The 25,436-nt window shown below is 44.1% G+C and overlaps 1 protein-coding gene across 5 annotated transcripts in view; it reads left to right on the top strand.

The window, feature by feature from the left end:
• Positions 1-25,436, top strand: part of BRD4 (bromodomain containing 4) — a 110,295-nt gene continuing 84,859 nt past the window's right edge. For 2 of the 5 annotated variants that reach the window (XM_070937429.1, XM_070937423.1), the window contains exon 1: positions 731-807. The gene's annotated coding sequence lies outside the window, so the exon portion shown is untranslated. Of the gene's footprint in view, positions 108-397; positions 420-730; positions 808-25,436 lie in introns of those variants that run through there. The other 3 variants (XM_070937424.1, XM_070937427.1, XM_070937428.1) reach the window with 3 other exon arrangements.

The raw sequence follows: 25,436 nt of genomic DNA, 5'->3' as shown, positions 1-25,436 counted from the left end.
CCGGGAGGAGTGTGGAGCTTTGTCTGCGGCCGGTGCTGTACGGTATTTGCCCCGATAAGAAGATTGGTGGCAACACAGCCTGCCTGCGGTTTATCGTTTGGTATCAGGTAAGAGCTGGGCCGGGCCGGGAGAGGCTGCGGAGGTTGGTATTCTCCTTGGGTAATTACGTTGCCTTGCCGGCGTAACCCGCATTGCGTAATGTGACCGTTGCGTCAGGCGGATTACGTATTTTGCGCCGGGGCCTATTGCGCAAAGGTCTTTTGAATCTGCGCCGTTGGGTGATGGGGGTTTTCCTAGGGTGGAAGGAGCATTTTCTGTCTGTCTGCCTTTATGCATATTCCGCAGCTACCGGACACATTGTATGCGGGAGCGATTGCGTGGTAGTCGATTTGGTATTTTGCACGGTTACGCGGATTGCGGTAGGTGCTGAAGAGGGCTTGGAGAGGATGCGGAGTTTGCGTAAGAGCGCCGTCGTTTTTCCCCTGTAGGATACGTGATTATCGTAAGCGTGTCTGTGTCCTCAGCCGTACCGCTTAGGAAGTCGGACTCCCGTTTCCAGAGCGCTTCCCGCCTTTGCCGGCTGATCCGGATGGCTGCGCGCCAGGGTAGATCTCCGTCCGTGCGCCGAAAGAGAGGAGACTCTCGGCGCCGGGGAGTCCGGTCTAGTGCGCGGGTGGCGCAGTGAGGGAGCCTGGGCGGGGCGGGTGCTGATGATACTTCCTGCCGCCGCCATTTTGTCGTCGAGCAGGAGGGGGAAGCGGCGGTGGTGGTAGCGGCTGCGGCCCGGGCCTGGAGGGCAGCCGGCTGGTAGGCAGCGATAGCTGGTGGAGGGGGAACGGGAAGGCTGGCTGGCTCTGGCGGAAGGAGCGCCTCTGGACCGCTCCACCTTTCGCGCCGTGCCCGCCTGCTAAAGGCGGCGGTTCCCGTAGGCCCGGGCTGGCGCTGCTCCTCTCTCCTAGCGCCGCCCCCACCTGGCATTTCAGGAGAGCTCCTCGGGATTGTGCGGCTGCCTTGGCTCGCAGGGATTCACCGAAGCGGCTGTTTCCTTTGGCTGGGAACTGGTGCCTTTCTTGGCTCCCAGAGTACGGCGTTTCTCGTGTTTTGTAACCTGACCGGGAAGGCTGAAGGGGCGCGGGGGAGCGGCATCCTGACCAGCCAGGCCGCAGTTGGCGTCCGTGTAGCTGCTTGTGACCGGATGGTCCGCGCTGCCGGCCGTTGACCCCTTAACGGCTCCTTTTAAAACTCAGCTGCTTACCTGGTGATTCCCCTTAACTTTCCCTTCCCTTCAAATGTTCCCTTACACGTTACCGTTCTCTCTTTCCCCGTCCTTTTCCCATGCGGTCAAATAAAACGCTTAGCACGAGCCGGAAAGTTTTGTATGGTCTTAAATATAAGCGTGGATTGCAAGCCAAGTATTTGTTTAGAAAAAGCAGAAGAAACTATTGCACCTTGTTATTTAATTTCTAAAAGATGCCTTTCCTTGTAGGTCTTTCAAAAGAAAACTTCCATGAATGGGATTTTTAATAGGCTGTCTCACCTTCGACAGCAATTTCAAAACGTGAAATATTCCCATTTTAATAAACCGGAGATAACTGTCACTAATTCTTGTATAAATAGTTACCTAGATAGTTAGAAATAATTTTATGTAAGGTATCATTGGATTCTGTAAACTGCATAATGCTTACTATGCTATGGCACAATCAGCTCCTGTCTTTGTTTAGAGATTTGTTGCAGGTTTAGGTGGCTAATAAAATTTACAATATCAAAGATTTTGTTCGGTATTATTAATCAGCCTCTAAACTGACAAGTTGGTTTGGAGTAAACAGTGGTTTTTTCTTGTAAGTAACAAAATAAAACTTTGAAATCCTGGTCAACGATCAAAGTGATTCAGTTCATTATTATATGTATTTTTGTATTACAATCACTCAAGTTTTCACTGGTTATAGATATACTTATATTGACATAACCAGGTATCTCCCTGACGTGCAGTTACTCACCTTGTATGAAAGTAGTTAATTTACTTTTTTCATCTTGATTCTTAATACATTATATTTGTAAGAACATGCTTGCAACTTACTTAGAAGATTTAGAAATGGACAACTCAGCCTATATCATGCTATTTTAGGAATTTTGTTTGATCCTAGCAGCTGATATGTGATAGTTGTGAAATTTAATTCAGATATGTTTGTAAGTAAATATTGCTGCAGAAGAAAGTACTTTGTATTTCTCTTTTCTCAATTCCATCACCCCAAGCAGAGATAATAGTAGAGATTAAAGAGTCTTTCTTAAATTAGCTTGCTGTCATCAATACTATCTGATACAGTAGTTTGTATGCTAAATTGAAGGATAAATAGCTGTAGATTACTAAAAGAGCTGCTACTCGAAAGGAAATACCCTATTTTGATGAAAAGATTAATTCCATTATGAAGTGTTTAGATACTCCAGTTGTGCATAATTGTAAAATATAAACTGTTAAAATAGTCACCAGAAGCTTTTAGGATTGGCAGAGTTACAATTACAATTTAGCTTGTCATACATGAAAAGTTTCCATTTTCGTTGCAGATTTGCCTGCAACATAAGCTACCCCTTCTCTAGGATTTCAGTAAATCATTTTCTGGACACAAAAAGTCACAAAGACTGTATTGGTCATGTAGGCAAAACTGATATTTGGGGAAACAATTCTACCTCTCATTTGCTTTGAGTTATATTTACTTTGCTTTATATTTTTGAAAAGTCTCTTAATGACATTTACACATGGCAACATAAGAGACTGCACTTCCACATATGAAATATATGAGTCATATCTGATATCAGTGGAGCATACTTTTCCTCAAATGAATAATCAACTCCTAAGTGTCCTAAGCATTTATCATTATAAGGTCAACTGCTTAGCATTAAGTAGTCAATATTCACAAATATATTTGATGTTTATATGAATTACATTCTGATAGAGGTGGACCCACAATATGCAGTTCTTAAAATATATTGCCATGTGGCAACAGACGAGAGTTAAAATCCTTCGTGTCAGATAACTCATCAAAATTCAGGAGCTTAGCAACAGATAGTCCTTGACTTACAATCACAAATTGAGACTACAATTTCTGTTGCTAAGGAAAGCTATGGTTATACGAGTCTTGCCTGATGCTACAACTTTTTTCCATGGTTGTTAAATGAATTATTGCCGTGGCTAAGTGAATCCAGCTTTCCTCATCAACAGAAACAAGCTTGGAAGGTGGCAGATGATGTTCATATGACCATGGGTTGTGCAACAGTTGAAAATACATGCAGGTTGCTAAGCACCTAAATTTTGATCACATGACCACAGTAGTTAGAGCAAGGATCACTGGTTTTCAGTGTCATTGTAACTTTGAACATGTGTTAAATAAATGGTTATAAATTGAGGACTACCTATAGTAAAAGAAGTAGCAGTGATGTAATTGATGTTAATAATGATTTCACTATTCACTTATTTTGAACCCTGGGATCAATACTTGGAATTTGGCAGTATTTTAGTTGTTTGCATGGGGGAATAGGTTGAAATTCAGAAGAGAACCTAGAGCACTGTTTCTCAACTTTGGCAACTTTAAGACATGTGGACTTCAACTCCAAGAATTTCTCCAGCTAACATACTAGTTAGGGCAGGGGTTCCCAACCGGGGGTGTGAAAACTTGGGTTTAGAAGTTTCAAAATTATAATGTATATGCATAATTATATGCATATAATTATTTACTTTTGTAAGGGGTGCAAGAATATGTCAGAAGCGTTCTAGGGTTGCGGGATATAGAAAAGGTTGGGAACCCCTGAGTTAGGGAATTCTGACAGTTGAAATCAACTCATCTTGCCATGATTGAGAAACGCTGATCTAGAATATGTCTTTACAATGACAATTTGCTCTGGAAGTTTCTGCTTGACTTTTTTGAAATATAGGAATCTCTTGCAATTTTTTTTCCTAGTATAAGTCTATGTAAACATTTGAATTTATTTCACATTTTAATTGCTACACAGATGGATTTACAAATTTGATTTGCTGATTTGAGATCTTAGACTTAGATCGTATACATGTTTTGAACCAATTGTTCCTAACAGCAGCAATGTAGAACCTGCTGTCCTCCAAATACCTTTGACTAAAGCAGAGTGACAGATAATCAGGGATTGTTACTGTTATTGTCCAACACAGGGGTTCAAACTTGCGTCATCATGTGATCTATCGTGACTTTTTCCCCCTTCGCTAAACTGGGCTGAGGCGGAGCCAGCACATGACGGATGTGGGCCACGAGTTTGACACTCCTGGTCCAACACATCTTATATCCATCCACTTTCCCAACTTTATCCTAGAATATGAAGATGATTCAGGACATGCTTTTATAGTGTCATTCCCCCCCCACCCCTTTCATTCTGGCTGGTCTTGCTTGTTTCTGTGCTGATGAAATGCATCACCAGCTTAAGTGCATAGATTTTTCCCCCATTCCTGTCTTATGAATCAGATCTCAAAATGTCTTAAGTCTTCTAATACTATCATCAGAACTATCATAGACATCATCAAGTTCTCTTGTTCAGGTTGAAAAGTAGGTAGGCATTTGTGGCAATATGGAAAGTTTGCAGTTCTAGGATATTAAAAGTGAAAAGGTTTTTTTAGAAATGGTGTCACTTCTAAGGTATATTGGATCACCCAATACAAGTATTATGAGGTAGAATTTAGGAGTTCATACTTGTGATTAATTATTTGAAATGCCCTTTTTGAAGTTCTGATCTTACATGAATATGAACTGTTTATTGCACTCAAATCAGCCATCAAAAATGTAGCTAAGAAAGATACTGTACCTTATTGTTAATAAAAAAGCCATTTTACAGATACATATGTTAATGTGATTTTGGTCTGCAAGTTTTTCAATTTTAATCTTTTGTTTAAAAATTGGAAAGACTTCTGCCTGTTTTTTCTAAGCAATTCTGTATTTGAGAGGCAGGTGAATTATTGTATGAAGTATAGCAGATGCCTCTTTAGTATCAGTCTAGGCTGTATAGTTAATTAATTAGACAGCAGCTAGTATTGTGGTTTTTAATTGTATTTAGTCTGTGGGAATTGTTTATTTTAGGCCTCAGTGTCCATGATTAATGCCTACATTGGAGGAGAAAACCAGGTGGTGTTGGTCCATGAGGAAAAGCTGCCAGCTTTTATAGAAGACCCTGCCACCATTCAGTCCAACGAAACTAACATTAATAACATGCAGTGATTTTGAGTTTTGAGAACTCTTCATCAAGTAAAATGATACATATTATAGGATGTGAAACCATGGATGTCATGTCAACAAGTACGGTACTTGCCAAGAATTACGCTGCTCCATTTTGGACCAATTGAAATTTCTCGGTAGTCCTCAAATGCAGCACCACCTAAAAGGCATTGCAGTAAATTAGATAAATGCTTATGAGGACATGAGCTACAGTCACAAAAACCTTTCACTCAAGATAGGTTGCAGTTGGCATATCAGCATAACAACTGTACCTGGGCAAAAGCCTCCTGGACTATGATCTCCATACCTGTCCATCTGATCGAAAAGCATGAGTTTAAGAGGTTCCCACAGTAGTTGCTCCTCCACACCCCCAAAGGCTTTCTGGATAGTGATATTCTTTAAGAAAATACAGAATAGGCTACTTTTTCAACATTTGGTTAACATTTTTTCTTGTGATTCAATTATCTAAAAGTAGTTTACATCCATGAAGTTTTGAAGATGAATATTTAGAGACTCCTTTGATGTGAATGACCTCTGACTTTCTAAATATACTTAATGCTTGCTTCTCTCAATTTTTAAACAATAATTGTCCACTTCTTTAGTGAAGTTCTTGGCTGAAAAAGAGATAAAATATATTTAAATACAAGAGAGGGCTTGGTGATAAAATATTGTCAAATAAAAACAAAAATGAGTATGGTAGTGAGAAATTCCTTGTCTTTCATTTCAAGGTTTGGGGAGCAGAGAATGTTTGTAAATCAAATGTGCTCATAGAAACTTCTCTGCTATTAGCATGCAAATATTTTTACAACTACTAGTAGGTACTTGAGTATTTTATACTTACACATATGCATCTGCCCTCACTAGATTTTAAGCCCTTGAATTATTACTTAATATTCATAATGTCATTCAATGTACTAGAATTTGACTTTTGCATTGAAAAATATTAACTGAAACTGCTTTGTGTTTTCCTTAAGAAGTAGCTAATACATAACATGTCAATACATTGTTCATTACTTACCATAGTTTTTGGACTATAAGACGCACCAGAGTATAAAACACACCTTAGTTTTTGGGGAGGAAAATAAGAAAAAAGCTGATTGGCAAGTGGATAGGCCTCCCGGAATACCCCCAATCAGAGGTGAATTTTAGCAACAGGTTCCTTGGTTGTGCGCTCTTTGCCTTGCTTTTTTTTTTTTTTTGCTTTTCTTTCTACTTCTGAAACTGTTTCAGAAAAAACTTTTTTTCTGCCTCTGAAAGCCTCCAAAACAGCTTCAGAAAAAAAGCCTCTGAAGCTCTGTTTGGGGGCTTCTTTTCTGAAGCTTCTTTTCTGATGCTTTTTTCAGCCTCTGAAACCTCCGTTTGAGAAGCTGGGTGGGGCTACATTCGGAATATAAAACGCATCCAGATTTTCACCCTCTTTTTTGGGGAAAAAAAATACACCTTATACTCTGAAAAATACAGTAACTTTGTAAATTACAGGTAGTACTATGACTGTAATTGACCGCACAATTTTGGTAATAAATTATGATGGTGATATAGTGGATTACCATGTGACTGTGCCTGATTATGACATTTTAAGCAAACACTGGTCATTAAGCAAACCTATTGTTTGCTATGATGTATTTTTTCTTGGAAACTGGAGATAAACACTGGTTTCTGGCAAAAACATAAGTTGTAGCCAGATAATTGCAAGATGTCAGAACTCCGAATCCCGATCATAAGTCCCATTTTCAGGGTCCATTGTAATTGAGTAGTCAGTACACAGCTGGGTTATAAGTCAAGGACTACCTGTACATGGTTCCATATGCTTCCACTATTTGCTTTCAGAACAGAAATTACCACACCACCACCACCAGGCTTAATTAGATTTGCCTAAAATTAACTGCCTAAATTTAATTGGATTCCCACTGAATCTCCAATCTGAATTCCTTTCATGGCCTTTATTGTGAATATAGTTGATAAGTTGAGCATAGTTTAAGAGTGAGATACAATTCTCAGTTTCTTAAATGTAGTCAAGATGCAAAATTTTTAATAGAATTATTACTGCATCACACTTCATACTTCATATTCACTTCACAATATAAGGTTCACAAAGCAGAAACAAGATTTGTTTTAAACTGGGAAAAAATATTTTAGATCAACCCTGGTAACTGCAGTGCTGCTTCATTATAGAATAGTAGTGGGTAGTGTTCCTGGGAAGGAACAAAGAATGCCAGGAGCATATGGCAAAAGTATGTACTCTCATGAGGGTCATCTATGTAGGAAGATCATCACAAATTAGAGCTAAAACAAGCAGGCATATCTACTGGGCAGCATCAGTATAGGAGATAATAGAGTCAGACTATCACATTAATGACAATGACAAAGGCATCATTTAGTATAGGCAATTTTCGGTTTATGCTGGTAATTGGGACTGGAATTTGTGTAGGTTACTGACCAGATCATAAAGTATGATGTCACATGACCGCACTGCTTAGTGACCACACTGCTCAGCGAGTTTCTGTGATTAAATGTAACATCATGTGGTTGCCATTGCAACCTCCCAGCAGCTTCTCCAATGACTTTGCTTGCAGTGAAGGTCATAAATAGCAATTGTGACTGGGGGGCCCTGATGCTGTAATTGCAGGCTGGTTGCCAGTTGGCTGTATTCTGTTCATGTGACTGTGGGAACACTGGGATGGCAGAGACTTCAAAGACTGGTCATGAATACCAACTTGTTTAACATTACTGTAACTTCAGATGGTTGTTGAAATAGTTAAGTGATAACCACTTGTACACAACAGAACACAATGGTAGATTACCCCTGTATTTTCCCAAGTAAACCATGTAGATAGCCTTGATAGTGATTGGTAATACAGTGCTGGATGCTGAATCTCCTCAAGTCACGTGGCATTCAACATACTATTGAGGAGAGTAGGGAGCTTTCAGAGAACCTACAGGTATCTTTGACTTATGACTACCGTATTTTTCGGAGTATAAGATGGACCTTTTTCCCCCCTAAAAGGGGATGAAAATTTAGGTGTGTCTTATACACCGAATGTAGCCCCACCCACCCACTGGCCCCCACCCTTCGGCCTCTGCCTCTCAGCAGTTACCTCCTTGCAAGCACACAGCAAGAAAAAACAGCTCCTTTCAGCTTCAGCACAGCCTAATTAGCACAAGTTGATTGGATCGGCCTCCCGACTCTCAGCTGATTTGCTTTCAGCTGTTTTGCGCAGGGCTCTGCTGCTTGCTGCAAAGAGGTAAATTGTTGGAGCAGATTTTTCCCCCCCTTCTGCTAATCAAGCTATACTGAAAACGAAAATGAAAGTAAAGCAGGCTGTTTGCTGTAACAAGGCAAAATTGCTCAGAGGCAGAGTAAGATTTCTTTTTTTTCTTTTCCTCACCAAAAAAGGTGTCTTATACTCTGGTGCATTTTATACAACAAAAAATGCGGTAGTTGCTTTAGCAGCCATTCAGTTTTATGACAGACCACCCAAAAGGAAGTTATGACCCGGTTCTGAAGTTATAATGACCACACTATTATTCTGGGCACTTGGCACCTGCCCACATTTACTTCTGTTTTTTGGCAAAAAAGTTGCCTAAAGCAACTAGAGCAGTGATGGTGAACCTTTTTGGCACCAAGTGCCAAAAAGAGAGCATTTTGCGCTCATCAGGGCCGTGACTAGGAAGAGGAGCTGCCCAGGGGGCATGCATGCGCCAGAAAAGGTACGGATGCGCGCCAGCCAGCAAGTTTTCTGGTTACTGCCGTGCGTGTGCATGCGTCAATTAGCTGGCTGGCGCACATGCTCACACCGGAAAACAAGACCAGCTGTTCCGGTTTCCGGCACTGCTGCATGCACAAAGGCCAGCTGATCATCACGTGCCCATGTGCACCAGAAACCCGGAAAAGGAACAGGCAATGCGCATGCCAGGCAACATGGCTCACCGTGCTGCTTCAGGCACATGTCCCATAGGTTTGCTATCACAGAATTAGAGTCTTTACTTAACGACTACAACAAAAAAGTTTGTAAAAATAGGTCTGGTCGTGACATGACTTGCTGTATGACTGTCAACGACTTAAAATTGTAATGGGCAGACTCCAATATGGTCATAAGTCGAGGACTATCTGGAATGGTGTTTTTGATGCAACTTGATTTAAAGCCTTGTGAATGTCTAAATTGCTAATATTGTCATGCAAGTAAAGAAAATCCAAAGTTACAAAGACAATCACTAGGAAACATGGAATATAAGATCCATTGACTTGGAAAAGCTTCACACAGAGTTGAAATGAATCTAGCACACATTGATATTTTAAGCATTAGCCAATTGAAATAGTCTGTAATTGGACACTTTCAGTGAGAAGATCATACATACTTAACTATTTAAGACATGAAAAGCAAAGAGCAGCATTTCTTTCATAGTTATGAAGGATATAGTAGAATCACTACCTAAATATAATACAGTCAATCAATGATTGGGCAAATCAATTGTACTTCATAGACAGTTGTTTAATATGACAATTACCCAAAATTATGCTTTAGCTATTGATCAAGAAGAAGAGGTTGATGAGTATTATGATCAAGTTCAATACAAAATCAACCTAATATGCTAGTTAAGATATTCTGTTTATGGCTGGAGATTGCCAAATTTGGAATGCCAAATTGGAAATAGTAAGAAGTAAAACATAGTAGAATTGTACGAAATGAAGCAGGAGTATTCTGTACCAATTTCTGCCAATCCAATGATTTTTTTCACTGCTAACACAGTCTTCAAACAGCCAAAATGAAGCCAGTAGATACATAGACTAGATACATTTGATTTCTGTGCATTCATCTGAAGTCTAGATACATAGACTTCAGATGAATGCACAGAAATCAAATCGATAGAAGCAGAGAATTTTAGATATAATGACAAAGACATGGCCAAGGGCTGATTGTGGAACAGATGGATCGTTGGTCTTACCTGATACGTTCCTTCTCGTTGAGTGGAGACAGCAGCCAGCGTGGGTAGTGCCCATCCAATCAGCTTGAAGGACTGAGCCTGCCAATTATTCTTAGTCCCGCCTCTGTTGCCGGGCAGGCCAGCTTTGGCGAAGACTGGAAGACAGACTCGGTGTGTGGGACAAGACGAAACCAACGACAGAAAAAACAATAGAAATGCGGAGTCCAGCTTGAAGAAGAGAAAGGGAGGGTCTGGCTGCTGTCTCCACTCAACGAGAAGGAACGTATCAGGTAAGACCAACGATCCTTCTCCATTGAGAGTGGAGACAGCAGCCAGCGTGGGACATACCCAAGTTCACTGTCCCGATGTCGGGTGGGAATCACGCTGGACCGCATTATCCTCTCCGGCAACAACCCTTTGGAGGACCCGACGACCAAACGAGGCTTCAGCTGATGCAAACTGGTCGAGTTTGTAGTGTCGGATGAAAGGACTAGGAGACGTCCACGTGGCCGCCCTACAAATTTCCAGCAAGGAAGCCTGGGTGGCCCAAGCCGCCGTCGTAGCCGCGCTGCGGGTGGAGTGAGCTGTCAAGCCTGAAGGGCGCGGAAGGGATCTAACATCATAGGCTGTGGAAATCGTCTGGCGAATCCAACGACCGATGGTTGAAGGAGAGACCTTACTGCCTTGAGAGGTAGGTAAAAAGGAGACAAAGAGAGATTCCGAACGACGGAAGGGAGCCGTCCTCTTCAGGTAGATTCGCAGTGCCCGCCGGACATCAAGGGAATGCCAACGACGTTCCCGAGGATGAGTGGGCTGGGGGCAGAAATTTGGCAGGACCAATTCCTGGGCTCGGTGGAAAACAGAGTTGACTTTCGGCACGAATGTCGGGTCCAAACGGAGTACCACTCGGTCTGAGTGGAAAACACAAAGGTCCGAACGAGTAGACAAGGCGGCGAGCTCAGATATGCGGCGAGCCGAAGTGATGGCCACCAAAAAGGCAACCTTGCAGGTGAGAAGTCTGAGGCTGGTAGTCCGAAGTGGTTCGTACGGGGAAGACGTAAGAGACTGCAAGACCAGAGGGAGATCCCAGGTCGGGTAGCGATGCAGAACAGGAGGACACAAGTTCTTTGCTCCCCGAAGAAAACGACGGATCAAAGGGTGCTGAGCCAGAGACGACAAGGAGCCGCAGGTAAGTACCGAAGATAAGGCTGCAACGTGTCGGCGGAGAGTGTTAGGAGAGAGACCTTGGGAGAGACCCTTCTGCAAAAACATTAGAATATGTATAATAGACGGTTGTAGAGGCAAGACACCGGCCTGAGTACACCAGTTGCAGAAACTCCGCCAGGTGGCAGAGTAAATGCGTTCCGTAGAAGGCCGTCGGGAGGATAGCAAGGTATGCACAACATCTGCCGGGACTTGTACCTCCCTCAAAGTGCACCGCTCAACCTCCAAGCGGTTAGATTGAGCCAGGCTGGATCTGGGTGCTTCAGGGCGCCCTGCGAGAGAATATTGTCCAAGAGAGGAAAACGCCACGATGGGGTCACCGATAGGGACACGAGGTCCGCAAACCAGGGTCTCCGAGGCCAATGAGGTGCCACAAGGATCACTTCCGCTCGCTCGGATAGAATCTTGCGGATGACTCTGGGGAGGAGGGCCATCGGGGGAAATGCGTACAAGAGGCCCGATGGCCAAGGAGTTCGAAGAGCGTCGACGCCTGCCGCTCGAGGATGTGGGTATCGTGAGAAGAACAGTGGAAGTTGAGAGTTCTCGTGCGACGCGAACAGGTCGATCACTGGACGGCCGAAGCGAAGAGACAGTTCCTGGAAAAGGAGCGGGAGAAGACGCCATTCCGCGTTGTCTATCTGCCGACGACTCAACCAGTCCGCTTGAACATTCTGTACCCCGGAGATGTGTTCCGCCCGAAGGGAACACAGGTGGCGTTCTGACCAGGCGCCCAACGCAACAGCCAGGGTTAGAAGAGACTTCGACCTGGTGCCCCCCAGTTTGTTCAAATGAGCCTTTGCGGCGACGTTGTCCGTGAGGACGAGGACGTGGGTCCCGGAGACCAGATGGCGGAAGGACTTTAGAGCTAGGTACACGGCCTTCAGTTCCAGCCAATTGATGGAATGTCGAGCTTCCGAGGGTGTCCAAGTCCCTTGAGCCAGTTGACCTTGACAATGGGCTCCCCAGCCCAGGAGACTGGCATCTGAAGTCACCACCACCCTCGAGGGCTCGAGGAAGAAGCAACCCGCCGAGAGAGCGGGGGAGCGCCACCACCGGAGGGATCTTCGTACCGCAGGAGGAAGAGGGATCGGCCTCGATGAAGTGCCTCTGCCAGCCTTCTGCAAAGGCAAGAGAAACCATTGGAGTTCCCTGGCGTGAAGTTGAGCCCAGGGAACAATAGCTATTGCGGATATCATCTTACCTAAGAGTTGAGATAAGACATAGGGGGAAACCACCCGACTCCCCTCAACTCGGGAAACCAATTGCCTCAGACTAGCCTGCCTATCGGGAGAAAGAAAAACTTTGCCCTGATGAGTGTCAATCAGAGCACCCAAGTGCACTAACCTAGTAGAGGGAGAGAGATGGCTCTTCTCCAAATTAACAGAGAAGCCGTGAGCCGCTAGCGTCTCCACCGTCAGACGAATATCTAAGGCAGCCTGTTGCATAGAAGGAGACAACAGCAGAATATCATCTAAATAACACAGGAGGCGGACTGAACGGAGACGGAGCTGAGCCGCCAAGGCAGCCAGCACCTTCGTAAAGGTGCGGGGGGCAGAAGAAAGGCCAAATGGGAGAGCCCTATATTGGTAGTGTGCTCCGTTATAACAAAACCTCAAAAAACGTCTATGGGATGGTAGGATAGGGATATGAAGGTAGGCCTCAGTTAGGTCAATGGAAGAGAGGAGATCGCCCCTCCGAACGCCGTCCAGAATAGACTTTAATGATTGCATTTTAAATTTTCGATACACAACGTATCTATTCAAACGTTTAAGGTCCAGAATAGGACGCCACCCCCCCGAAGATTTAGGGACCAGAAACACCCTTGAATAGAATCCCGAACCCTCCTGACCGGGAGGCACAGGTTGGATAGCCCTGATAGACAGGAGATGCTGAACCGATGAGTCCATAAGGGACCTCCTAGAGGGATTACGAGAAATCGGACAGCAAACAAAGGAATGAGGAGGGGGGGCAACAAATTCAATGGCCAACCCAGATTTCAAGGTGGCGTGGACCCACTTATCTGAGGTGGATTCTTCCCAGACAGCGGCAAAAAGAGCCAATCGGCCGCCAATGGGAGGATCCAAAAGGCAATCAGCGACGGCGACGGGCGAAACGACCTCCTCCCCCTCGAAAGGGCCGCTTGAAGTTAAAGGGACGCCCTCTGAATGACCTATCGGAAGACCCCCGTTGCCTGCTGAAAGACCCATCTCTCCTAAATGAGGGAAAGGGAGAAGAAGAGGAGGACCCCCCATCCGCACCTCTAGAGTAAGAACGAGAAGGATAAGGAGAGAAACGGGGCGCTCCTCTCCGGTAAACGGCTGCTAACACTTTCTTTTTATCCCTGGTTTCAGTGAGGAAAGGATCTAATGCGTCCCCGAATAACTTCGTGCCCTTGAAAGGAACTGAGGCCAAGCGCCACTTGTGTCTGGCATCAGCCTGCCAGTGACGGAGATACAGCAAACGACGAGCCGTGACAGATGAAGCCAAGGATTTAGAAGAAAACCTGGCAGCATTCAGGGTAGAGTCAGCAGAAAATTGTACTGCAGCCACAATTTTATTTAAGTCCTGCCTGATACGAGCATCTCCAGGGCCTAACTTTTCTTGTAATTGGCGTAACCAAAGCAAGGTTGTCCGATTAAAGAAGGAAGCAGTGGTGGTTGCTTTAATTGCCCAGGCAGAGCTCTGAAAGGCCTTTTGTAAGACCTGATCAGATCGGCGTTCATCAGGACGGAGGCCTTCATCGGGATCGCCCGGAATATTAGAGTTAGGAAGGAGAGCTGCAACGGGGGCATCAATTGAAGGAATTTGAAGTAGAGCCTCAAGGTCCGGAGAAACTTGAAAGTTCCTTTTGTCATTTGACGAGGGGACAGGAGCGGCGGCTGGAGACTGCCACTGCCGTTTCACTACATCCAGGAAAAGAGGAGGCGTAGGAACAGATGTTATAGGCCTAGCAGGTTCTGCGAACATGGGGTCCAAAGATCCAGAGGAAGTCGAAGGAGGGGCTGGGTCAGCGTTTGGTGAAGACAAACGGGCCGTATTAACAGCCTTGAACAACAGTGATTTGAACAGGGCCTGAGGGAAAAGACCTGTGAAGGCCGGTTGATCCGGGGGAAGGTTCTCATCCTCCGACAAGTCAGAACCAGGAAACTCCTCATCAGTCAGGGCTGAAGGATGACTGTAATGGGAAGAGGTAGGAGAAGCGGGTCGAACCGAATGAGGACAGATTTGATCGCTGCGACCTGATGAAGCAGGAGAAGACTCCCTGACCGATCCATGTCTACTGGAATAACCTGAACGGGCAGCCAAGGACTTTTGAACTGCCGCCTCGATCAATTGTTGAAGCTGATCTGGAGGAACAATTGAATCCAAAGGGGGAGCCGGAATAGGATCAGTGGAAGGCATATCCTGTACAATCGCTGGATCAGGATCCGGTCGATGAGAAGCCGAGTCAGCACCCCACAAATTATCATCGGAAATAGTCACTGGACAATCCTGTAAAGACAGCTGATCAGGAGTAGGAGAGTGAGGCACGACAGCAGGAGCTGGATCAGACGGAACAGGAAGAGGTTGGGAAGTAGAAGGGGACAACTGAGCGCAAGCCTTGTCACATAATCTGGTTAAAACTTTGTCTCTACGTTTTTCCACTTTAGAGGAAGAGGAGGAGACTCCATGTTTAGAAGACTTATGTTGAGATCGTGAAGGATGAGAAGACTTAGAAGACGACCTCGGTTCCTCCATGGTAGATTGCTGGGTAGCAGACGTGGAGTCTGATTGGCCAACTTCTCGTGCACTGGCCTTCCGGCCGTGCTTAGATTTGGAAAGGGCCTTAGGCATGACAGAAAAAAAGGGGGGTTTGGGCAACACCCCACAGATCAGTTTATGCCTTGAGAAATACTCTCTGATGTGACAGAAGGGAGCGAGAGGAACTCCACAATAAGGCAGTAGCAGATAAATTGACACTCGAGGTTACCAGCAGAACAAATAAACAGGCTTGGTAGGGAGCGTAAAAAACTCCACAAAACGGCAGGCGTGGTGATAGCAAAGGCCCAATGAATAGCTAAGGCGTTGCTGCAGAGGAGGCACTCAAACAATTAAATAAGCAGGCAGATTAAAGCCACCTTCTTGTGGCTGTGCAATGTAAAAGGGAGGGGGCGCGAAGCTCCGCCAGTTTCCAATGATGAGGGGCGTATAAGCAATTAGTTACTTCCTGAGTGGAATGGGGGCGTGAAGCTCCACAAGCAAAATGTATAAGGCAAGCAGATCAAGGCCACTATAGCATAGAACGGGGGCGCAAGACCCCGCAGTTGCAATCAGTTAGCCTGCAATGTTTCCCAGTCAAATTAAGGTATTTGCAGAGATCTACAGCTGAGCAACTAATGGGGCATGCAGGATCGGGCCACAGCAGCTGAGAAGCAAAGTGCGAATTTCCTCCGGTGGATAAACTAGTCCGCCATGCTTCAAGGCAATTTTGAAACGTTTGAATGAAAGGGAGTGCTCCGCGAGGCAAAAACAGCTCCAGCCGGCAGAGATTGATAGAAGGGAGAGCGCAGGCTGCAAATAGCGCTCTCCTCAACGGCGGGAAAAAACGGAGTCCAAAATGGCCGACGCGGCTGTAGCGCGCCCTCCGAAGAAGCCGATAATTAAAAGAAGCGAACTTGGGCGAAAAACAAAACACCGGAGGCAGCTCAGACAGGGGAGAGTGTCCCTCGAAGCTCAGACCACAATAAACTTTCCTTTGGGAGGATCGAGGGCAGGGAATCCCCACGCCCCTGGCAAGGCCAGGGGCAATCGAAGTTAAGCTATGAATTAGGCAACTCACAGTTCGAAGTCAAAAACAGTCCAAAGTCAGCCGGATTAAACAATTAGAGTCCAAATCGAAGAGGCAGAGCACAGTCACACAGTCCAAGTCAAGGAAAACCAGAAATCCAACACGAGATATAAGAATAAAGGAATTTAAACTAGAGAGAAGTCCCACACACCAGCCAGCGCTGAAGGACTGAGCCAAAAGCTGGCCTGCCCGGCAACAGAGGCGGGACTAAGAATAATTGGCAGGCTCAGTCCTTCAAGCTGATTGGATGGGCACTACCCACGCTGGCTGCTGTCTCCACTCTCAATGGAGAATACGAGCTGGTTACAATGTAAGACATTCCATCTTTTAGTATGTATATATCTTAACAATGAGCAGTGAAGCAGGTTGGTAGATTTAAAAGTTGGTTGAGTTAAATTAATTTTATATAGTAAGGTCTCATTACTGAGCTTGTTGTGATGGAGGCAAAAAGCTTTTTATCCTGCCATCATTTAATTCTCTCAGTAATACCCAGCAGAACTTTTGTAAGTCATTCAGGACCATTGGGGACTTCACCTAACTGGAGATTATTCAGGAGGTAGTTTCCTAAAATATGTTGACTAGATACTCTGAGGTTACGATCTATCAGATTAGTCATGGTTTAGCTGTTCATCTTATAAAAGTGCACATGACCTTGACTGAGATTCTTTTGTATAAACTTCAGTTGTAAATTCAGATAATACAGACAATATGCTTTGACCAACCACATGTTTACTTATTTTTGAACCTCAGGACTTAAGAAGGAGGGAATCCAATTGGCTGGCTTACCTACCCAAAGCTTTGATTGTGCATAATCTTATTAAAGGAGATTGTAGTGATGAGTATCTTCCCTCAACGCCCAAAGTGATAAAAGAAGTAGTACAAAGAAGTAGTGATGAGATCACTCCTAGGGAAAAATGGATCCAAAAAGATATCGTCCAATAGCTAATTTCCTTTTCTAGCTAACGTGCCTGATTTTAACATTAATACTGCCCTGGTTGGCCTGTTGGGTAAACTTTGCAGAGAGAGAAATGGGAATTGCAGCCCTCCTGTCTATATTAGGTTTGGGCAGAACATCCTTTATGTGGTTCCATTCATCACTAGATAATAATCTCTAGTAATCTTGGGATTTCTTCTTATCAAAAGTATCTAATCAGCATATCTCAGGGAATTACTTCCTGTATAATCTCCAATTAGGTTAAATCCTCAATGGTCCTGAATGACTTACAAAAGTTCTGCTGGGTATTACTGAAAGAATTAAATGATTGAAGGACAAAAAGCTTTTTGCCTCCATCACAACAAAATAGGTGCAATAATGAGCTCTTACTATATAAGAATCATCCCATATTTATCTATAGGAAACTGTTGTAACTGAGATAATTCAGATATTTAGAATAAAATCACTTTTTGATGATGTTCAGGTCCATCTCTTCTTAAGGATATAGGTGAAACAGTGAAATTGTTGAATCAGTGTTTGGCTGAAATAATGCTGTCAGGGTTCCAAGTAACACCCCCAACAGAAATAAAACTCTAAGGTAGGCATCTTCCTCAAAGTTCCATTTTATTAGAGATGTCATATTGGCGCATCTGGGAAAATATGAAACTGAAAGGCCCCTGGGTTTTCCCCACTCAAATGAAACTCAAATCTTCCCTGGCACCCACATGTCCACTACATGGTCCAATCAGGTTACTGTCCCAACTGGAATTGTTTCCCAGTCATGCCTCTCCAGGTGCAGGCTGAATGTCCTTGACTCCTAGGGAAAAGAAGGTTGTTATGGCTACACATCTCACCCTGTCTCCATCCAACCCCCCTCCCGTTTCCCACAGCATTCCCATCCACCAAGTGTGGCCAGGGTGGATAAAAATCAATGATTTTTTTAAAAAAATCAAAAAAATCAGATTTTTTTTTATTTTTATCGAATTTATTTTAATAAAAAACTTTTGGGGTAAAAATCTATCGTAAGATAGTTTTCTATTTAAGATACATAAATAATTTAGTTTATTCAGCATGAAATGGAGCTTAGTTATGTAGCATGAGGCTGTATATTCTGCAACACTGGGACTATCGGTGAGTCAACAGTGGGTCAAAGGAGTAGCAGAGATGACAGTTGCTCTTTAAAAATTATGATTTAAATCGAGTTGATTTAAATCAAGCGTTTTTACTAGTGATTTAAATTGTGATTTAAATCAACTCGATTTAAATCAAATCCACCCTGAGTGTGGCAGCTCTGAAGTTCCAAAGTAAAAGATGGCCTCCAGGGCTGACAGGCTGCTCCCCCTCAGCCGATTCATCCCTGAAACAAGATGAATGTAGGAGGTTAGTTCAGTCAGTCCCTAACCGCCTCTCCTCCACGCCCCCCAGGAGGACCCTTTGGCTTATTAGGGAATTTATCATGGAATTGTTTTACTATCCCAGCTCTTAACCCAGGCAGTTTCAGACAAAATATCAGGGTTCCAAGTAACACCTTTCCAATGGACCAAATACTGCAACTGACCCCTGTGCAGTTTAGAGTCCAAAATTTTCTTAACCTCATAATGGGTTTCCCCTTGCACTACCATTGGTTTGGCCGTTGGGCCGTCCTGTGGTCTCAGTCTCAAACTAACAGCAGGCTTCAGTAAGCTGCTGTGGAAGACTGGATGCATTTTCCCTAATAGGCATGGGAGGTTAAGTTGAACTGTTACTGGGTTAATTACTCTCACTATTGGAAATGGTTCTAAGAATCTGGGTCCTAGCTTTCTGCTGGGCAATTTCAATTTAATGTATTTGGTGGACAGGTAAACATAATCTCCCACATGGAAGGGAGGTTGGAGGGATTGGTATCTATCTGCTTGTTTCTTGTATGCTTCTGCTGCCTCCGTTAAGTGCTTTCTTGGTGTTTTCCCAACCCCTTTGAGTGACTCCAGCCATTTGGCTAGTCGTGGAGGATACTGGCTCTCTCAGCAACTTGGGCATGGGAACGAATTCCATGCTGCTAGTGACTTGAAAGGGAGTTAGTCCAGTGCTGCTATGCAATGCGTTGTTGTAAGCCACTGCTGTGAATGGCAGCAGATTTGCCTAGTTTTCTTGTTGGTAATCCACATAGCATCTTATGTACTGCTCTACCATGATGTTCGCTCCATTCATACTTGAACGAAAAGCCGAGCTAAGTGCTTGAGTTGACCCAATGGATTTCAGGAATTCTCTCCAGAATTTAGCAGTAAACTGAATGCCTCTGTCTGAGATTACCTGGCAGGGCACTCTGTGCAGTCGGTAGATCTGCTTGATAAATATTTTGGCCAGTTTCCTGGCCGAGGGTAATGCGGAGCAGACAGTAAAGTGGGCTTGCTTAGAGAATAAGTCAATCACAATCCAGATGACTGTATTTTCCCCCTGCTTTCTGGGAGCTCGACTATAAAATCCATTGCAATCTCCTCCCAGGGCCCACTGGAGTCAGCTACTTGTTGAAGAAGTCCAGGGGTTTTTCATGGCCTCATCTTCATAGTGGCGCAGGTAGCACAACTTTTTACATAGACCTCCACATCAGCTTTCATCTTCAGCCACCAGAATTTCCTCCGGGCTAATTGGAGGGTTTTTAGGAAGCTGAAGTTACTGGCCAGCCAGGAGTCGTGGCTGTGTTGCAAAATTTGCAGCCTCAAGCTGTTGGGGACATATAGTTTGGACCCTTTCCAAGCTAGTCCCTCTCTCATGGTGAGGATGTTCTGGTTTTTATTAAACCACTGATCGGCTTGTAGCACAGCTTTTAGCGCAGCTGTCAGTTGCTCTGTCAGTCACTCTGGGGTCATGCCATTTGGAGTCCAGCCCCCGCAATGCTGTATTCATGCACCTGACCAACGAGGTGCTGCATGAACAGCTGTACAAGGGGTCCTAGTCTACCTGGATGACATTCTTATATTTAGTGAGACACTGGAAGAACAAGTTAAATTAGTAGGGCAGGTATTAAAAAAACTAGACGTGAAGCTGTATGCGAAGCGCATGTTGTTATAGCTACACATCTCACCCTGTCTCCATCCAATCCTCCTCCCGTTTCCCACAGCATGCCCATCCACCAAGTGTGGCAGCCGTGAAGATCCAAAGTAAAAGATGGCCTCCAGGGCTGACAAATGCATTGGGTGAAGCCACCAAACTAAAACTCTGATCAGACAGAAGTGGTATTAATAGTTGGTTTATCTATCTAAGTAAGAAGAGTGCAACTTGATTCCCCAAAGGATGATGTTTGAATTTTATGTGCTGTTACATTTGTCTTTGACATTAGAGGACCATTAGAGGCCATTTTGGTAATCACAAGCATGCTCATGCTGTTTAGATAAAGGTACCATTATTATAATAATCTATGCCCTGGTATTTATTTATCTGTTTATATTACTGTTGCAAAATGTGAGGTTGGTCTTGAATGCAGTTTAGAAATATTTGGGACAGAATGCTTCAGGAAGAGTATTGACTGCCACTGAGTGACAGGAATACATTTCGCCCAGTAATTATCTTTACTGGGTCCCAGGTAATTTTGTGTTCCAATTTAACATAGAAGTTCTGGTGTTAACATATAGAGTTCTTCACAGCTTGGAGTCACAGTATCTAATAGAACACAACTTTGCACATGTTCCTGCCTATTTCCTGAAGTGATCTGTGCAACATGTAGTTAAGTAGAGTGGGCATTTCCAGAGGTAGCTCTTTAACTTCGGAAAGTCAGTGAAGTGTGCCGGTTAATTGTCCTTAATTGACTTTTTTGCTCCAGGCATACATACATACATACATATATATATATATATATATATATATATATATATATATATATATATATATATATATATTGTAGTTTATGTTGCTTTGATTTTATTGCTGTTTTCATTTTGTTTTTGTTTATCTTCTCTTGTTTTGTATAAAAATTTAATATGTTTTTACTATTGCTTTAAATGTGATGATTATTGCAATTTTAAATGTAAATTGCATCAGTCTCACAAATGGCATCATAAACTGTTGCATTTGATTTTTTTAAAAAAACAACATTGGTTTGATGTTATTATACCTCAACTGGGATATGATTTAGTTAGTATATAGTTTGACTTTCACCTTTGTTCCTCAAATATATACCATGTTAAATTTACACACTTTCTGAGTGTCTTTAAAATAGCTGAAATTGATTAAAAGAAAATTAACTATATTAACTATAGATTTTATTATCTTGAACAAAAAAGAAAGCATTATTTTTAATGAAATAACTTGTAAATATAAAAACATTTTCTTATTTGAAATCTCAAGTGAGACAAATTCATTGTGATTACAATTGGGGGGGGGGGCTTACCTGCCTTTGGAAGTACAGTTTGGAGGTGACTTGCTCCAGGTGGTTAAATCATATATGCCTTTATTTACTTATTCTACTTGATGTATTAGCTATTCCTGAGTTGTTGGCTTTTAGTATGATTTTAATTATTTGGTTTATTACTTCATTTTGTGTATTTATTTTGAATTATTCTAAGACTGGTGATTTTAAGTATCAAGTCTATAAATTATCTATTTTTTATTTCTGGTTATTAATCAAAGAAGTTTTTAGATTAAATTAGTGTTGCCCTGATTCCTATTAATTTTGAGTCTTCTAGTTACTAATTTACTGTATTTTTATATTGCTAATTAATTTTCTATAGTATGTCTTACAAATGGAAATATTTAATTTTTCATTTTATCATTGGTTATTTATGGTACTTGTTAAATTTATTTACTGCCATCTCTGGGCAGCTTACAGCAATAAAAATGGAGAAATGAAAAGAAGGGTAAACATAACAGCATCAGAGTAATGAAACACTTGAAGAAAGCCTGTTTTTGGTTACTAACATTAAAAAATTACCTTCAGAACATTGGAACTATGTGTGCGTGTGTGCACATGCACATACAAAAGGATTGGCAGGAAATTGCTTTTGCAGTTAATCTCTAGGATATAAAGATGATTTTCTGACCAAGGTGAGGCAGGTTAAATAGGGTGAATTCTTTGCAGATTTTATGACACAATTTCTTGGCAAAGCTGATTCCAGTAATGAGTAATTCCAATGCTCTGAAGGCAGTTTTTTAATATTGGTAACCCAAACTAAGCTTTCCTCAGCAGTGTCAACATAAATCCAAGACTCAGTTCATTAGAAAGGACTAATAACTACCCCCTTTTCTTACTTGAGTAATTTATTTTTATGCTTGAAGAAGAGGCAGAAAGGAAGAATCCGCAAGGAGCCGATGCTGATATGCTTTGGCCTGTTGCAACTATGCTGAAATGAGATATAGTAACCATAGATATGAGACTTTCCAAATGGTATAATTTTTTTTTTTTTTGCTTTAATTTATATGCCGCCCTTTTCTGGAGACTCAGGGCGGCTTACGATGCGTTAAGCAATTGCCTTCATACTTTTGTATATTTATACAAAGTCAGCTTATTGCCCCCACAATCTGGGTCCTCATTTTCCTGACTCGCTGCTCCGACAATCCTACTCATGGGTTCTTCTCTTCTGATTGGTTCTACTGAGTGCTAATATTTTTTTCTCTGCAGTCCTGGTCCTGGTCCCGCCCACTCTGCCTCAGGCTGTCAGTCTTTTTCACTCAGTGGATTGGATCAGAACTGAGTGATGTTTGGCTAGCTTATTGTTAGAATATTGTTGTTGTTCTGCCTTTAAATTACTTCGGCAGGCTTCTGAATTGTTTAAAATTGATTTTGGAGAGCTGCGCGCCGTGGGAGTGTTTTCGATCGCTTCAGTGAGCTGCGGCTTCGTGCTGCGGCCGCAAGCTGCCGGTCCGCCATTTTGTCTGCGGCGGCCAGCTGAGAGGCGCTACTGTCATCTTTGCCTTTGATGTGCCGTGGGTGGAGGAGCTGGTTCCCGGCCTGCCGGTATAACTGCCCTCACCCTCGCAGCTTCTCCGTACTATTTAGCGGCTCCAGGGTCACTGCTCATTAGAAGTATACCCTGTCGTTGGGAGGCAGCTTCACGGCGGTTGAGTATTCCCGCCAATTGACTGACAGCCGTGTTAGCCAGCTGGGGGCGAGCTAAAAATGCTCGCTTCAACAGCACATATCCTAAATTACTCATTTTGCTGCCTTTGTCTTGCCGGTCGACTCTCCCTTTGATTTCCCGGCGTTAAAGAGGCGTTTGCGACTCCACTGAAGCAGTTGTCGTTACGCCCACCATTTTTTGGTGCCAGATCATCAGGACCGCCATTTTGGGAGGCGCGTTCGAATTGACAGCTTGGCTTTTCATCGTTCCGAGAGTGCAGCGAAGCTTGGTATTGCAGACAGGTGTTCTGCATCCATCTGCCTTCCCAACCGCCATTGCCTGGACATAGGCTGGACTAAAGGGGAAGTTAATTTACATTTTAAAATTTCTGTCATCTAATTGGGCAGTTTGTTCAGTGTTATGGCGGACTCTGCTCTGTCATCTGACATTGAGCAGGATGTTTCTCCACCTAGAGCCCCGTCTCCCAAGCCCGCTGGGAAGAGAAAGGCTAAGACCAGGGCCACAGAAAAGGCAGGCTCCAAGTCCTCGCATCAGGCAGTGGCCATGGATAAGGATGCCATGAGATGCCATAATGCCTTGGAACGGCAGTTTAACAAGGCTAAGGCTGCTAAGCAGAATGAGTCTCTCCCTGCCTTGATTGTGGAAGATGATGCGGCCCAGCCGTCAGCTCCTCCCATGGCAAGCCCTCAAGTACCTAACATGGTGGCTTGGCCACAGGGTGATATTATTCTTATCCCTCAAGGTCAAAATTTAGGTTGTATGCAGGGTGACACTATGGCTCCTGCTTCTGTTCCTCCCCAGGCCTCGAATGTGGCACCGGACACCATCTTGGCTCCCGCTGTGGCAGGTTTCTGAGACGGTGCAGGTTTTGGTGCAGGCCAGGCCCTGGACCTTCAATCCATTCTTTCCCAGGCCTTTGCAAGTATTTTCCAGGCTGGACACAACAACAGGCCCTCTTGAATGCTTCGGGGAGCACATCTAGTGCGCCTCCTGTTCCCTCCAGGGCTCAGCCGTCTTCTTCGAGTCTAATCATACCACCGGTTGGAGGACTCAGTTCATGAGGATGATAATCTCGAGGACTTTGAACTTTCCGATGATAACGAAAACATGCCAGACAAACCGGCCTTTCCAGGGCTTTTCAGGCCTGCCCTCTTTAAATCACTCTTGCATAAGGCGAAGGGAGAGGTTGATGTCTTGGGCAGAACAGCATATCCTCTCGCTAAAGGCGGAGCACATCTCGGGCAAGACCAACATTCGAGCGGACTTCCTCGGCAGGGGTCACTTGGATCCGTCAGAGTGGTGCCTGTGTCCTCACCTGTTTCACGAGATTTCAGTCAGATTCGGGGTTCCAACTGTCGATTTGTTTGCCACGTCTCAAAACGCGCAGCTTCCACGTTACTTCACCCGCTTTCCTTTGGCAGGCGCAGAGGGGCATAACACTCTCTGCTCCCTGTGGCCCAAAGGTCTCCTCTACGCATTTTCCCCGATTCTGGTCATTCCGAGGTTGATCTGAAAGGTGCTTCTGGAACAGGCGGACCTTCTCCTGGTGGCGCCCCATTGGCCGCAGAGAGCGTGGTTCGCTGACCTGGTGGACCTGTCGGTTGAGACCCCGTGGCGCATTCCTCGAGACCGTATATCCCTGAGCCAGGGCGCCGTTCTCCACCTGGATCCAAGTTGGCTCCAGTTGACCGTCTGGTGCTTGAAAGGATCATCTTAAGGAAGGACAACATCTCGTCTGAGGTCATCTCTACCATTGAAGCGGCCAGGCGGTCCTCTACCGTCTGCATTTACAATGCGTCCTGGAGAACCCTTGCGCAGTGGTGCGCTTCCAACCTGATGGACCCTACGTCAGCTTCCGTGGCCGACGTTCTCCAATTTCTGCAGACTGGTTTTGCCAAAGGCTTGGCTCCGTCCACTTTTCGCCGGCAGGTGGCAGCGTTAGCTACAGTCTTGACTGGTGAAGGCCAACAGTTTCTATCTCATGATCGTAGGATTAGATCCTTTTTACAAGGAGCTACGAATTTACGTCTGACCATAATACACTGTTATCCTACCAGGGACCTTCATCTGGTATTGCAAGCCCTCACATCATCGCCATTTGAGCCCCTGGGTTCGGTTTCCTTGCGTTACCTTTCCATGAAGGTGGCCTTCCTCATTACAGTGACATCGGCTCGCAGAGTATCTGAGATAGCGATGCTGTCTATTCGCCAGGATCTTGGTGTATTCTTCCCAGATCGGGTAGTGCTTAG

The sequence above is a fragment of the Pituophis catenifer genome, unplaced genomic scaffold (assembly GCF_029215685.1).
Source record: "Pituophis catenifer annectens isolate HBS135680 unplaced genomic scaffold, rPitCat1.0.hap2 SCAF_2, whole genome shotgun sequence".
In the NCBI taxonomy this organism is placed as follows: domain Eukaryota; kingdom Metazoa; phylum Chordata; class Lepidosauria; order Squamata; family Colubridae; genus Pituophis; species Pituophis catenifer.
Note: the sequence above shows the minus strand (reverse complement) of the source record. Positions and strands in the feature narration are given on the sequence as shown.